Source organism: Benincasa hispida, chromosome 9 (assembly GCF_009727055.1).
Source record: "Benincasa hispida cultivar B227 chromosome 9, ASM972705v1, whole genome shotgun sequence".
Classification (NCBI taxonomy): Eukaryota; Viridiplantae; Streptophyta; class Magnoliopsida; order Cucurbitales; family Cucurbitaceae; genus Benincasa; species Benincasa hispida.
The window spans coordinates 75873291-75890913 of NC_052357.1; positions in this window are offsets into that span (position 1 = coordinate 75873291).

Here is a 17623-nt window from a genome sequence, read left to right on the forward strand (position 1 = left end):
AACAATTAAAATTAATACAAAATTGATTCTCATTAAATCCATGTTGAGCTACAGAGGGGACCTTATGAACCTGTAGATTGAAGCTCCAATGGTACTTGAATAATTAATTAAACTTCTTTAATTAAATTATTCAACATCCATTAAATGTCGGACACTCCACTAAAGATCGACAGCTACACTCTTCGCATTATAAATATATTTCTGCGTCTATTAGATATAACCAGTCAACAGTGTAGTGACAATTCACAAATTGCTCGTGAATACAGATGGGCCAAAATTACCGTTTTGCCCTTGTAGTTACATCTAACTTTTTAAGTACCACTGATTCCTCTAATAAATAATAAGTCATAGTCCAACTATGACTAAGCCCCTCTCGAGCCAGGAGAAGATGTGGCGCCACATTGTTCAAGCCCCGAAATAAACCCTTAAGAGAGTAATTCATCTACTTTCCCCGACATTAGGGAAGGAGTGAATTTCGTCTTATGCAGCTGTGTTCCCAGCCCTCCAATCAAACGAATCCCCAAAATGATAGGCTTATTGAGTTGGCGATTTAGCCACTCTCACCTATACAAATCAAAGGACCACCTTCATAGGCAGGAGTTCACAACTCATTCAAGATTCAAGTCATGTTTTATCAATAGTTCTAGATACAATTCCATGTTCTATCAAATAGTTATGGAATATAAGATCCAAAAACTCTCCACCTCGATCAGATCGAAATGTCTTTATCGATTTATTTAATGCATTTTCAACCTCGGCCTTAAACTTTTTGAACTTTTCAAAGGATTCAGACTTATGTTGCATTAAATAAACATACCCATATCTTGAATAATCATCAGTAAAAGTGATGAAATATTCAAAATCTCCTCTTGCTCTAACATTCATTGGGCTACAGAGGGTCTGAATGTACAAGTTCTAAGGATTCTTTGGCCCTATGACCTTTTCTAGTAAAAGATCTTTTAGTCATTTTGCCTTCAAGGCATGATTCACACACAGCTAAAAAATCTTCTTCTAACTCGTTTAGAAGTCCATTCTTAACCAATCTCTCGATCCTATTGAGATTGATGTGTCCTAACCTTTGGTGCCAAAGACGGATATTTTCCTTAGGAGAAATTTTAAGTCTTTTGTTTTAAGTTACTACAGTTTTAAACATTTCAGTGTTTAACGGGCTTTAGTTGCTAATGGTCTTAGCACATATAAACTATTTTCCAGCTTAGTAGAACAAATATCTACACCATTTTTGGAAATAAACGCTTTATTTATAGAAAAATTAACAGTATAGTTTTGTTCAATCAAATACTTTACAGAAATTAAGTTCCTTTTTAAATCAGGAACAACAAATACATTTTCAAATAAAATATATTTATTATGTAAAGTAAGTTGGAGTCCTCCCACTGCCACAGCTGAGACGACTTGTCCACTTCCAACACATATCGACATTTTTCCAACTATCAATTACCGCCAAGAACTAATTCCCTGAAATGAAGAACAAACATGGTTAGTGACACCTAAATCAATTATTCAGATTGAATCATCATTCTCCACTAAAAAATCTCCAATACTAGTAAATCATATTTACTTTGCTTGGCCTTCTTCTTTTCTGCCGAGTATTTGGGATAATTCCTCTTCCAGTGTCCCTCATGGTTACAATGGAAACAGATTCTCATTGCAGTCTTGTCCTTCTTGCCCTTCTAGAAAATAACTAGTTGGTTAGCTTTCCCCTTTCTACTTTTCTTTTTCTTCCACTTTTTGATGCCGGAAGAAGAAGACACAGACTTAGTTCTAGAGGTTGAACCTCTATAGAACTTTTTAAAGGACGAGGTAACATTTGCCTTCCCTTTTGTTCCTTGCTTTTCATCAAGAATTGGAAAGTTTGTAGCTCATTGAGCAAAGTGGTCAGGTTGTAGTCAATCCTGTTCATAACAACATTGCTATGGAACTGTAGGAAACTTTTAGGTAAGATTTCAGTATAAAGCTAACTTGACTTGCTCCATCAATGATCGACCCATTCATCTCTGCCACGTTGAAGTGGGTCATCATGTTGAGAACATGTTCCCGAATAAATGCCCCTTTTTGCATACGAGCATTGAAGAAGTTTTTAAGAGTGTCATGCCTGAGTTGTGCAAATGGTTTTCCGAACATCCACAAGGACTCTATGATCACACGGGCAGTGAGCATAGGCTCATGCTTCTTAGCCAAGACTTCAGAAAGGCTTGCCAAGATATACGCTCGAGCCTTTTCATTTGCCTTTATCCAGCGCTCGTATGCCTCTCGAATGTTTTGAGTGGCATTTGAGCAGGAACAAGAGGACAATCCTCCATTAGAACAAATCTCATGTCATTTTACCTAGGGTTCTTTAACTTAGGAAAATCCAGCTACTGATTTTAACTAAAAGATTGTTTAAATTTGCCCAAAAGTAACACTTACTTTGGTTAGTTAAACAATTTTCATTAATATCATTAAACATTTAATAAACAATTGCATGAATGTAGCAAATCTATCTAATTCACCTTTCTAGGTAAGTTTCCAAGTAGGGATGTTACATTTCCGTCAACTTAAATACCCCAACCTAGACAAAACTAGCCTTAGACAAACGGTCCCTTATAGATACATTTGCTACAAAATTTAATCTTTTAATTAGAACCAATTTAATCTATTAAACTGATTAAAAGATTAAACTTTAATTTCTAATATTATTAGAAATGTGATCTTAGGTCTATGTGAATCATATTTTTAAACTATTTTAAAAAATGGTTTTAACTAAGGTTTGCATGTAATTTTGAATTATTGATTTTAATTTCTAATTTCATATATAAAAGAAATGAAACAAATTAAATCATACTATTGCATTCATTGACACACGTAGAAAAAATATAACATTTATAAAATTACCTAAAGTAGTATCATGTTTCATGCAATTCCATTTCATTACTAAACTTATATAACACTTATATAATAAAGCAATGAAATAATTAATAACATACAACCATCTATACATTCAAATTATATATTATAAATTTTATAATATAAATGATGTATGGAAATGTTAGTAATGCATGCATGCATATACTGTAACATTTATATTATATTATGCATGAGCATGATATAAAAAATAAAATCATGCAACTATATGTTATAAATGATACATAACCTATGGTGGATTTTTACTATATGACATACATTATGACATATAATAATAAATGAGAATCGTACATCAAATGCATAATTAAAAAAAATTATTGGACCAGGATTGGACATTTAAAAAATTAATTAAATTAAAATAATATTTATATTAACTTAATTAATTAGAAAACATCTAACTATTACAAAATAATAGTCAACCAGTTCGAAACAAGTGAACTGGACCTTGAATCGCTCGAACCAAACCACCCAGCACCCTAACCGGACCCAAAATGCTTGTACCAGCCGAACCGGATGCGAACTAATCAAACCACGAATCGAACCAGACGAGAATTAGTTTGTTCTTTTTGTCTCGGAGCGATGCAATATTGTGCCTAGCATTAAAGAACAAAGCGTTCTTCCTCATCGCAGTGTTGCGATGTTAGGGCACAATGTTGCAACGCTGCAGTATAATCAACACTGTACAGTCGCGATCTCCTTCTTTTTTCCTCCGATTTGGGCCTCGTTTTCTCCAGAAACTCACCAAAAACAACACGAGCGACTAAAAAGCAATAAATTATAGATTTGGTTGAGAAAGTTATGCCCCACGTGCCCTTAAAAACTAATTTGTAAATTGAGAGCAATAAATCTAAATGGCTAATCCGAAAACATCCAATAATTACAAAATATCATTCAACAAAACATTCATCGCATGAAATATTTTTACAGAATGAACATCCACCATTACTGTAATTCAATTATAGAAAAAAGAAAAAAAGAAAAATTGGGATCAAAACCACACTTTAATACCAATTGCAAGAACCTGTGAAGGTCCTAAGCGGAAATGTAGATCGGTCCTAATTTTCAATATTTCACAAAAACGAAAATTACATAATAGAAATATTATGCAAAATCAGAAATTTACAGCATACATTAAAGAAAAGAAAAAAAAGGTTAAAAAAATCATTACCCTTGAAGAACCTTTTCTTCTCGTGTATCCTCTTCTCCAAAATTTCACGAACAAAAAGAACCAAATGGCCGTCACCACGAAAAGAATTTTTTGTGGCTCTTAGAATTTTTGGAGAGGGAAAGATTGAAAGGAGAAGGGAGAATTTTTTTTTTTTCTTGGGAATTTTTTTACAGAGAGATCGCTGAAGAAAATCAACCACGAGGATTTTCTGAGCAGCGGAAGGATCGTTCCAAAGTCCATTCAAAATTGAACATAATTAATTACAATACAAGAATGGAAACTAACAGGTCATGCACAACAAGAAATTAGAGCATGCTTTAAGAGAGTATCAAGAGATAGAGTATGCTTACCTTTGAAGAACCGTTCTTCAGACTCCCTCGATCAGTCTCCAATTGTCCAAGAATAACGCTTGAACACCACGACTGGTACAACAACACGATCAACAACAAACACCACACGAACAACACAAACAACCAAAAGCTTCTCGAACACAATTGAGTTGAGTGAGGTCACCACCAAAATGGTTACCTTGGTATTCTCGATGTGAAAATTCAGAAGTTGTGGGCTCTGTATGATCTTGGTTTGAGGAAGAGACAGGAGGACAACAATCATGTAGACGATCGAGCAAGTGGGAGATAGAAAGTTGTCTATCGTATAAATGAATGCTCGATCATGTAGAAGATGGTAGTCTATCGTATAGATAATGCCACACGATCATTTAGCTACGATCAGCTGAATGAACTATTGTATAGTTAATCTCCACGATCGTTTAGTCTCTTTACTAGCTATCGCTTAGTGAAACACTTTCACTTAATAGCCTTGTCCGTGAGAAAATTTCTGAATTAAGTAACTTTTGATTTTAGGAAAATATTTTTCCTTTTATCTCACAGTTATCACAAAACGGTCAATAACCTCCCCACTCAATTGGTTATTAGAGAAAAAGAGATAATTATCAAATAATTAATATTATTATAAATAAATATGATAACCAACTTACCATATTTTATTTATAACCTATATTTTTAATATTTCATCTCATGAAACATACAAACCATAGTTCTTTTTCTATTTTATGGTACTTAATGTAAATCATGTTTACATTAATCCTCCACTTGATGTATCTCATACATCACACCAATTATATCATATATAATTGAATTTCTTCTTATCAATTTGAACATTTAAAATCAACCCCAAGAACGGATTCTCAACTTGAATCCATTGAACTACTAAGGGGACCTTATGGACTTGTAGCTTGAAGCTCCAACGATACATGAATAACTGACTAAACTCTTTAGTCATGGGATCCATTATCCATTAATTGCCGGGCACTCCACTAAAGATCAATAGTTGAACTATTCGCATTACATATATATTTTTGTGTCCATATCAACCAATCAACAGTGCGATAACCTTCATAGATTGCTTGTAAGTACAGTTGGGCCAATTTACCATTTTGCCTCTATAGTTACATCTAACTCCTTAAGTACCACTAATTCCTCTAATGAATATAAGTCATAGTCCTACTATGACTGAGTCCTCTCTTCCAAAGAGAGGTTGTGGCCACTATGTTCAAGACCCGAAATCAGTTTTTAAGAGAGCAATCTATCTACTTACCCCTTCTTTGGGGAAGGAGTGAATTTTATCTTGTGTAACTGAGTTCCCAGCTCCCCAATCAGACAAATCCCCAAAAAGGTAGGCTTGTTAGGTTGCCAATCTGGCCACTCTCACCCATACTAATCAAAGGATCGCCCTCAAGGGTAAGAGTTCTGCAACACTTAGGATTATGGTCATGTCACCTATGGTCGTTTAGGTGAGATGTAAGTCTCAAGTATCAATAACATTATATAAAGAGACATTCATCTCGTGGTCCGGTCTTATACAAACTCTTTGTATAAAACACCCCCGCTTGCATGTCTCCACATGAATGGTGAGGATCAACCATTTGTAGTAGTCCACAACATTTGTAAACCTCTACAAAGCAGATCGTATCCGTAGTGTGTCACCAGGATAAGGTATCCATTCTTAATCTGTATACTACAAACTTTTTAGGTTATTACTTAAGGCATAATCCACTTGTATATCTCATATACATGTTTAAGTTTACAGACAATAACCACGGATCTTGTTTATTGGACATGAGTAAATGCAAATAAAATAACTCTTATTTTATTCATAACAATGTGTACAATATTTACAAACTACGAGACTTCGGGAGAATTAGGACACTAATCCCAACAATCTCCCACTTGTCCTAATGCCTTGGGATGCCTTAGGAGACTAATGTACAATACATGAAAAATCAAGTACAATATATAATAAACTAGGGCATACTCTATACCCAGTATCATCTCCCACTTGCCTTAGACAAGATGTCGCATGTCCCGTAGACCAAGAATCTCCAGATGACTCTCGAACACTTTAGCCGTGAGAGCCTTTATAAACGGATCAGTAACGTTGTACTCTGACGCGATCTTCGTGACTATCACATCACCGCGATGCAGAATCTCCCTGATCAAGTGATATTTCTGTACTATATGTTTGCCTCTACGATGACTCTGAGGTTCCTTTGAATTTTCCATAGCCCTGCTATTATAAAAATAAAGAGTGATCGACAAAGACATATTTGGAACAACTTTCAAATTTGTAAGGAATTTCCTCAGTTAAACAACCTTCTTAGCTGCTTTACAAGTGGTTACTATTCGGCTTCCATAGTGGAGTCCACGATGCATCTTTTCTTGATACTTCGCCATACTACAGCCCCTCCATTCAGAGTGAACACTGACCCTGATGTCTATTTCCGAGAATCTCTATCAGTCTGAAAGTCAGAGTCTGCGATTTCCATTCAGAGTGAACACTAATCCTTATCTCCATACACGAGCATGTAGTCCCTCATTCTTCAAAGATACTTGAGGATCTTTTTGACCGCCGTCTAGTGATCTAATCCTGGATTAGACTGATAACGACTGACAATCCCTACTACATAGAAAATGTCAGGTCTGGTACATAACATTGCATACATTAAGCTTCCAACAGTCGAAGCATAGGGAATCCATCTCATCTCCTCAACCTCTTGAGGTGTTTTAGGACACTAATCCTTAGACAAAACGATTCCATGCCTGAAGAGTAATAAACCCCTCTTGGAATCCTGCATCATGTACCTGACCAATATTTGATTGATGTACGATGCTTGAGACAAGGCCAACCTCTTATTCTTACGAACCCGAATAATCTGGTTCCCTAGAACATATTGCGCCTCTCCCAAATCTTTCATTTGAAATTGGGCGGCTAGCCACTTTTTAATGTTAGTCAGAAAGCCTACATTATTCCCATTTAGTAGGATATCATCCACATACAGTACGAGGAAAGCTACTGAGTTGTTGATGATTTTCTTGTAAACACAAGGCTCATCAACGTTTTTATCAAAGCCAAACGATTTGACCTCACTATCAAATCTAATGTTCCACAATCTAGACACTTGTTTCAACCCATAAATGGACCTATTAAGCTTGCAAACTCTTTGCTCTTGATCTGGAACAATGAACCCCTCTAGTTGAGCCATGTAGATGGTCTTCTCAAGATTACCATTTAGAAAGGCAGTTTTGACGTCCATTTGCCATATGTCATAATCATAAAATGTGGCTATGGACAAGAGTATCCTGATAGACTTTAACATGACAATAGGTGAGAAAGTTTCCTCACAGTCCACTCCATCGACCTGGGTATAACCCTTTGCCACGAGTATAACCTTAAAGGTTTGCACCTTTCCATCTACACCTCATTTTCTCTTGTAGATTCACTTACACTCTATAGGTTTTACCCAGTCTGATCCACAAGTTCCCAAAAATTATTGAAGTACACAGACTCCATTTCCTGGTTCATGGCCTTAATCCACTCATCTTTGTCAACATCCTCCATTACTTGCTAAAAAGACAATGAATCCTCAACCTCATCATCAGAAATGATGTTCTGGACTTTAGTCAAACCCGCATAGCGTTCTGATGGTTTCATAACCGCCCACTACATCAAGACAATCTCAACTCTTGAGATGGTTGACTAGATGAACCGATCTCAACAACTCTTATTGATCTGTCAGTCTGTTCAACAACTCTTGTTGAACCCTCAGTAGTCTCACTAGAAATCTCATGTAAAACAAGCTTACTTCGTGGTTTATAATCCTTGATGTGGTCTTCTTCCAAAAAGATAGCATTTGTAGAAACAAACACTTTATTCTCACTCGGATTATAGAAGTATCCACCCCCCGTTTCCCTGGGATAGCCTACAAAGAGGCAAACTTTCGAATGCAGTTCCAACTTTTTCAAGTTAGCCAAAAGCACATGGGCCAGACACTCCTAAATCCTGAAGTGGCGTAAACTACCTTTACGGCCTCTCCATAACTCAAAATGTGTTTCAGAAACACTTTTTTAGGAAACATTATTCAGAATATAACATGCAGTCTCCACTACAAAACTCCAAAAGGAGTCTGGAAGATGAGCGTAACTCATCATAGACCGAACCATGTCCAACAGGGTTCAGTTTCTGTTTCTTCTTTCTGATACACCATTATGCTGAGGTATACCTGGGGCCGAGATGTGGGACATAATTCCATGTTCTATCATATAGTTCTAGAATTGGAGGTCCATATACTCTCCAACACGATCAAATCATTTTTATCTTCTTACCTAACAAGTTTTCAACTTCAGCCTTATACTTCTTGAACATGTCAAGGGCTTCAGACTTACATTGCATTAGGTATAGATACCCGTACCTTGAATAATCATCTATGAAAGAGATGAAATATTTATATCCTCCTCGAGCCCTAACACTCATCGGACCACAGAGGTCTAAATATGTAAGCTCCAAGGTTTCCTTGGCATTATAACCTTTTCCAATAAAAGTTCGTTTGGTCATCTTGCCTTCAAGGCATGATTCACATACCGGCAAGGATTTTTCTTCTAAACTCTTTAGAAGTCCACATTTCATTAGCTGCTTAATTCTATTAAGGTTGATGTGACCTAACCTTAGATGCCAAAGATGGGCACTTTCCTTAGAAGAAACCTTTGCTCTTTTAGCTGTTGTCGTCGTACTAAACATTTCAGTATTAAGCAAAGTTTTATGACTAACGACCTTAGTACATACAAGTTATTTTCCATTGAACCAAAACCAATCTCCATACCAATCTTGAAAATAAACACTTTACTCTCAGAAAAGGAGACGATATAGCCTTATTCAATGAGACAAGAAACTGAGATTAAGTTCCTCTTTATATGAGGAACTACAAAAACGTTATCCAGTAATAGATAATGTTTTTTGTCCAAAAATAACTTCAGTCTGCCTACAGCAACAGCTGAAACAACCTCATCAGTACTGACTCGAAGAGTCAACTCTCCCTATGGCAATGTTTGTAAGGAACTAAATCCTTAGTAAGAGAAACTGACGTGATTAGTAGCACCCGAATCAAGGATCTAGGTAGAATCATCATTCTCTACCAAACACGTCTCAAAGACCAATAAATCATATTTACTGTCTTTAGACTTCCTCCTATTTTGAAGAGTAGTGAGATCAGTATCAGAACCTAAATAAGCTCCAAATTCCATTTCAGAGAACACTTCTCGTCAATGAACTTTACCAGAGTCAACAACACTTGTTTTCTTTAATTGGAGGTTATCTTGGGAACTGACACTACTGGTTTCTTTGTCATCCATCCCTTTGTGCTCGAAAAGTGAGAACTGACATTCAAACAATTCTTGCAACGAGTCCATGATCTCACATTCAATGACCATGTTCTCAACCCTTTTGGTCAAAGCATCAAGTATGCTAGCCAATATGTGAAGTCGGGCTAATGAATTAGCCTTCATCCACACCTCATATGCATTACGAACACTTCGCGAGGCATCAAGGGTTGGGACTTGAGGACACTCCTCAACCATGACAAACTTGAGGTCGTTTACCACGAAATATGTTTTAATGGACTTTTTCCACTTGATGAAATCGTCAAACTAGAGGCATTTAACAAAAAATCAAACGTGTTGCTGAAAAAACAAACACATTGACCTATGTTAGGTTTTAAGTAAATACTTGTTGAAAAACATACAACATCCAATACGGTTTAGCAAAACTAAAATGAACCCCGTGTGACATCTAGTTTCGCAATGACGCTTCAAATGTGTAGGACAAAAGTCGCCATTAATACTAGAACAACTCTTACTCCTATAACGACTAGCCATCATTGATTTGGTCAAGAAATCATTAACTTACTTAACAACTTCGAGCAAGTGCCTTTCATAGCTTAGATAGAGGATTTGCGCTAATGCGCTGATCCTGGCGACTTGCCTTCGTTTTGGCTTGCCCTCATGTGTGTCATGCAAACATCCAACTTCGAGCAAGTGCCTTTCATAGCTTAACTCTTATCAACATGGGTTTCCCCATTGCGTTGACAGTGGAGTTATTATTCTCAAAAGCTCGCTTCACTTTTTTTTTTTTTTCAAATGATCGCAATGCAATGAACGCAATTCTCCGAGACCTCTGCCACCCCCAAACTTAGAGGTTGGCAGCATTCTCACTGTAAAGCTAAAAACAAAATTACGAGAATGCAGTAATAAATATTTGAACAAAGGTTTGCACAAAATAAAACTTCGTACTTTCAAAATTTGAAGAAGCTAATAAAAGTAAAGAATGTCTTGCGTTGATTAGTTGGAAGATGCAGTGAACTATACGTACCATCATAGAAATATCGCAAAACAACGCAATTGGGAAAGAAAGAATTTCAAAAGAACTGCATACAAGATACCAAGAAAAGACCTTAGGCGGAACAACGCATGCGATCATGCATTGAAATTCACGCGATCGAAGCCATGCGTTGGAGGATGAAAGGAATTCTTCCGTTGACTACAAACCGAGGAGACTTATTGTTGCATCTACAAGAGCAAACGTACCACAACCAAGGAAGCAGCCATATATCCAAAATAACAATGAAAATAAAAATAACCTATACTAAGAAAGTAAAGTAAAGATAAAGTAGAAGACGTCCTTGAAAAAATAGGAGTGTTGTCACCGCAAGGAGTCTTCCATGTAGGAGATGGTTCTCAACTGCTTGGGTCAAGGATCATGCCCTGACCATTGGAACTTCCGGCAATTGTTGGGCGCATGTTGGCCACCATGAGCTTAGAACTGCCTTCAGCTCTTTTACGATTGATTGCCCTTCTATCTTGGGGTTAACATTTGCTTTCAGCGCATCGCCTACACTTCAATATTGTTTACAACCTGGTCGCACAAGCCGCAATACTCCCAAGATAAAAAGTTTGCTCGCAAAGACATAAAACTTAACAAACATTTAGCTGACAAGTCCCCAGCAACGATGCCAAAAACTTGGTGACGGAAAATTAGAAGTCATTTTACTCGACAACTAAAATCCCTTGGACGCGGTATGTGATGCATGTTCCTAAGATATGCGTTGATAGTCATGCGTCGATGGTCATGCGTTGGAATGAATATGCGTTAATAAATGTATGCGATGACCATGCGTCCTGTCATAAGTTTTCTTGCGCTCATGTCAAGTATAACACGAACGCAAGTTTCTCGGGTAATCCAAGGTCAAACACAGGGACTTGTAGCTATATGTATGCGGTAATGTGCATGCGGCAATTTAAATAAAAGAATGGAAGGGAGGTTGCTAAGTTAACCTTACTCCTAATCATATCTAACAGTCAACGCAATGAGAATATGCATGAGAGGTAGATACACGACAACATTTGTTTTGAATAAATGAATGGGCAAAGAGATAAAATGCAGAGATGATTTCATTGCAACCCTTAAGAGTGACCGTAAAGGTAACCTTAGTCAACGCAAGCCATGCAATCATGCTACAACACGTGAATCTAACTCTAGGATGTATGCGGTGTATCTGCGATATTGCCGAGAAGCCTATGCCTGCCTAGACCTCCATAACCAGCTCACTAGCTCCTGCTGCATGAGCATGGCTGCCGCATAACCCCTTATCCTACTTCCTGGACGCATGCTATATCCAATCTGTAGGGTGCATATGATGTGTAATAGCAAACAGAGCTTATCTCTAAGGTCCTTATTCTTGCCCATGCGTTCCAATCTGCTCTCCCGAGTCTTAGATTTGTGTTTTAGACTACTCTCCCAAGTAAGCCTAAATGATGAATGAAGCGCTCATAGGACAAGGTAACCGCATGAACTTTGCTGACCTAAGATTGTTCCTATCCCTAGTGAACAATGCATACATTGCTTAATGCGACCAATAACTTACCCTCCCAGGCAGTTGGTTGTTGCTGACTTTACTCATAGACAAGCAATGCGTTAACCTATAGATAGGCATTGTCGCAGCTTCACACTAAGCAAATAAGGTTACTCACACACTCACACAACGCACACCTCTCGATAGGTTGCTACATGTTTCATATCCCTAATCCACATGACTAAGTATGCAATACCCAAGCAATCCCACTAAGTGTTGCAATGAAAGTAAAGATGCTAAGTAAAGAAGATGGAAATGGAATCGAAGGAAATAGAGAAATGTATTGAACACAGAATGCATTAATTCCTTAATCACAAAATGTATACAATACAGTATAAGAAAAGAAAGGAAAATGAAATGATCGGCTGGAAGCAAAGACTTGTTTCTTTAGTATGCGTTGTTGCGTAGCCGCAATCATTTAATGACTGCATTCGCTTAATACCATAACTCTACACGATGACCGCAACCGCTTGGCGAATGCAACTCCCATGAGATGGACGCATACAGCTAATTATCACAACATCCATGCGTTGATTGACGCGTTCGGCCTTGCGATGGAGTGTTTCTCCGCATGCGATCGTCTATGCGGTGGTCCGATTTCCGCATTTGCGTCCATTTCCTGTTTTAGCTACAAAAATAGAACATTGAACGCATAATAATGCATAATAACGGGTTAGCTGAGATTCAACATGCTGATCGACACAAGCTCATTTTCTCGTGAATTCCTATCATGATTGACGCATATTCTACTTAACGACCTTCATAATTCTAAGTAAAAGGCCTAAGATGACATGTATTTCTGCATGTCATCAGCTACACACAAACAACAACATGTGATCTCTCAATACAAATGCCATAATTCCTATTTCTAGGACGCGTGTGATGTATACGAAAAAAGTCGATAGGACTTATGTCTAAGCCTCTATTCTTGTCTATGCGATGATGCATGATGCACACATAAAACAAGGTGACCGCATACTATCATATCATATTTCTAGGGTGCCTGCGATGTGTTAATAGAAATAGAACTTATGTCTAAGTTTCTATTTCTTGCGTATGCGGCTCTAATCTGACTCTCTCAAGCCTAGATTATAATCTGACTCTCTCAAGTCTAGATTCTATCTTTAGACTACTCTCTCCAGTATCTTTAAAGAGTCAATGACGCATACATAAGACAAGATGATCGCATAGAATGTAAATCGTAGGTCATGCTAGCTAAGTACTTCTCAACCCATTCGAAAATTTAGCTACTCATGCGAAATGTGGAAAGATTGAACATAGATTGAAATGAGAATTCCATTTTCTATAAATAAAGTGCTAAATACAAAATGACAATGGAATTTAGAGATAAGAAGCCCAGTAAGCAATGTCTTGCATCCCGTGGCCTTTTACACTGTCTTTTTCACTCCAACTCTGTCTAGATGAATATTCTTGCTCTCGAAAGTGTTGGCCCTCTCTCTCTTCTATAGCGCTTTTCGACAGTCTCTCGATCTGTCCGGGTATGATCTCTCAGCTTTTTCGTCTCCTAGCTCGTCTCCGTCCTCTAAATCTAAGTATGAATATGTATGTGAACAGACTAACGGCTCTTCTAACTTATTCTCTATTCTCTGATATATCTGATTAGATTTTTTACAATAGTGGCCTTCGGTATTTATAGAACTCAAGGTGAAGCAGCCTTTCTCTCTAATGATTGCAATGATGGGCAGTCATTAAATCTCCTGCTCTGATGCGTCGATTAAAGGTCACTGAAAGTTGAGTGTACTTGCTATAGTGTGGCTTTAACGGCTTGTCAACTAAATTCGGGTTTGACCGTCATCAGCTTTCCATCCCATCATGATTTATTATGTTGTCACCTTAATGCGCAGTCTTTATGCGGCCACCTTCTTGAGCAACTTCTCACGATCGCATGACTTTGCGATCACCATCTTTCAAGCGCGCGGACGCCTAATTCCTTGGATCGCAATTTTACTTGCACCAATGCATTTTTCCTACACAAAATAGGTAAATTAACTGTTTTTATGCGATGGGCGCATATGGTCACAATTTCCTCAGTTTGGCACTTTTGGAAATGATATTGCTTATTTTTACCATCACATTCTCTCATTATTTTACTTATTTGATCTATAATAATGTGTATTTCTACCAGTTATCAGACACCTTCACTCGTATGTCTCCACATGAATGGTCAGGATCAACCATCTGTAGTAGTTCACAAAATTTGTAAACCTCTACAAAGCGGATCGTATCCGTAGTGTCACCGGGATAAGGTATCCTTCCTTAATTCGATACTATAGACCTGGCATCATCTACTTGTATATACATGCTTAAGTTTACATACAATAACCACGGATCTTAGTTTATTGGATATAAGTAAACGCAAATAAAACAACTCTTATTTTATTCATAACAATGTGTATAATATTTACAAACTACGAAACTCCGGAAGAATTAGGACATTAATCCCAACAATCACACTGATTAAATCTCTTGTCTAAAATCTTCTGTGAAGAAGAAGAAGAGCCCTCATAACCACCCACACACTACGTAGATAGTTGTGAGATATTAGGGGGAGAGAGTTAGAAATAGCTCCCTCCATTTTAAATTCAAAATTTAAAATAAAAAATACAAATAAATAAATTAAAACTAATTTCAATTTATTTATGAAAGAACTGATTAAGGTTCGTGAACGGAAATGGGGATCGGAGCTAAATCCCAAAAATTCAAAATAGTGAATTTTATATAAACATACAGCCATTATGCATTTAAAATTGAAATTATAGCATACTGATTAAATAAAGAATAGGGAAGAAAAATACATACCCTTGAAGAACATCTTCTTCATGTAATTCCCTCAATCATCGATCACGAATGATTCGATCTAGATCTTGATCTCCAAATCAAGACACCACAACTTGAGAACCCTTTGTATTATCTTGGGATTGATAATTCAAGCAAGAGTTGTGGGCTTTGCTTGAATTCAAAATAGGGAAGAGAGGTTTGGAGGAGGAGGAAGAAGAAACTTTCTTATCTATGTGTTCTCTCTCTCTCTCTCTCTCTCTCTCTCTCTCTTTAGGGAGAAAAACCAAAGAGAGAGCTCTATCAAAAGCCAGAATTGTAGAAGAATCGATTGAACCTAAACTTCCATGTACAGGTTGAGAGAGATCAGGGGAGGGAGTTGTAACTCCCCCTATTATTAAAATAAAATAAAATAGAATATATTTAATTATATTATATATATATATATAATAACTACCTTATTATATATATATATATATATACTATATGTATATCAAATATAATACATAACCTATAATTTTTGAATTGTATCAAATGCCAATATAACCGTATAGTTTTTATTTTTCTCTCTATTGGGATTGGTTCCTAATTCTCTCGGACTTGTAGTTTGCAAACTGTACACATTATTAAAATAATAATAAGAGTTATTTTATTTGGCACTTACTCATATTCAATAAACAAAGCTCCCTGGTTATTGTATGCAAACTTAAGCATGTATATGAGATATACAAGTGGATCATGTCTTAAGTGATAACCTAAAAAGGTCTGTAGTATAAGGATTAAGGAGGGATACTTGATCCTTGTGACACTACGGATACGTCCCACTTTGTAGAGGTTTACAAGTGTTGTGAACTACTACAGATGATAGATCCTGACCATTCATGTGAGACATGCGAACGGGGTGTCCTATACAAAAAGTTTGTATAAGACCGGACCACGAAATGACTATTCTCTTTATATAACGTCATTGATACTTGAGACTTACATCTCACCTAAACAACCTGGTTGACATGACATCAATCTTGAGTGTTTTAGGAACTCCTGCCTTTGAGGGCAGTCCTTTGATTAGTATGGGTGAGAGTGGCTAGATTGCCAACTCAACAAGCCTACCTTTTTAGGGATTTGTCTGATTTGGGAGCTGGGAACTCAGTTACACAAGATGGAATTCACTCCTTCCCCGAAGCATGAGTAAGTAGATAGGTTGCTCTCTTAAGGGCTGATTCGGGGTCTTGAACATAGTGGACACAACTTCTCTTTGAAAGAGAGGATTAAGTCATAGTAGGACTATGACTTATGTTCATTAGAGGGATCAGTGGTACTTAAGGAGTTAGATGTAACTACAGGGGCATAAAGGTTATTGGCCCAATTGTACTTACAAACGATCTGTGAAGGGTTATCGCACTGTTGATTGGTTGATATGGACACAAAATATATCTTAAGTAAAGAGAGTGCAGTTGTCGGTATTTAGTGGAGTGTCTAGCAGTTAATGGATGGTGGATCCCGTGACTAAAGATTTTAGTCAGTTATTCACGTATGGTTGGAGCTTTAAGCTATAGGTCCATAAGGTCCCCTTTGTAGCTCAATGGATTCAAGTTGAGAATCAGTTCTTGAAGTTGATTTGAAATGTTCAAATTGACAAGAGAAAAATCGATTATATGATCGGTGTGAAGTATGAGATACATCAAGTGGAGGGTTAATGTAAATATGATTTACATTAAGTACCATAAAATAGAAAAAGAAATATGGTTTATATGTTTCATGAGATGAAATATTAAAACTATAGATTATAAATATAATACGATAAATTGGTTATCATATATATTTATAGTAATATTAATTATTGGATAATTATCTCTTTTTCTCTAATAACCAATTGAGTGAGAGGTTATTAGTGGTTTTATGGTAACCGTGAGATAAAAGGAAAATTGTTTTCCTAAATTTAGAATAGTTGTTATTCTCGGAAAGGAACTCATAGTTTGCTGTCAAGTGAAATTGTTTTCACTAAACGATAGTTGAAAGAGAGACTAAATGATCGTGGAGTGTTATTATATGTTATTTCACTCAACTGGTTGTAGCTAAACGATCGCAAGGCTTTTTCTATACGATAGATTACCTTCTTTTAAACGATTGAGCATTTGTCTACACGATAAACACTTCTCATCTCCCACTTGTTCAATCGTATACACGATTGTTGTTCCTCCAGTCTCTTCCTCTATCCAAGTCCACACAGAGCCCACACTTCTAGATTCTTACACCGAGAATACCAAGGTAACACTTGTGGTGGTGTCTTCACTCAACTCAATTGAGTTCGAGGTTTGGAGGTCGTCTTTGGGTTCGTGATCTTGGAGATCGTTAAGCTCGTATTTGTTGGTGATCATGTTGTGTTGCGATCGTTGTGTATGAGCGTTCGTGTGTTGCTGTCTTAGAGACTGATCGAGTGTTCGTTATCGAGGGAGTTTGAAAAATGAGTCTTCAAA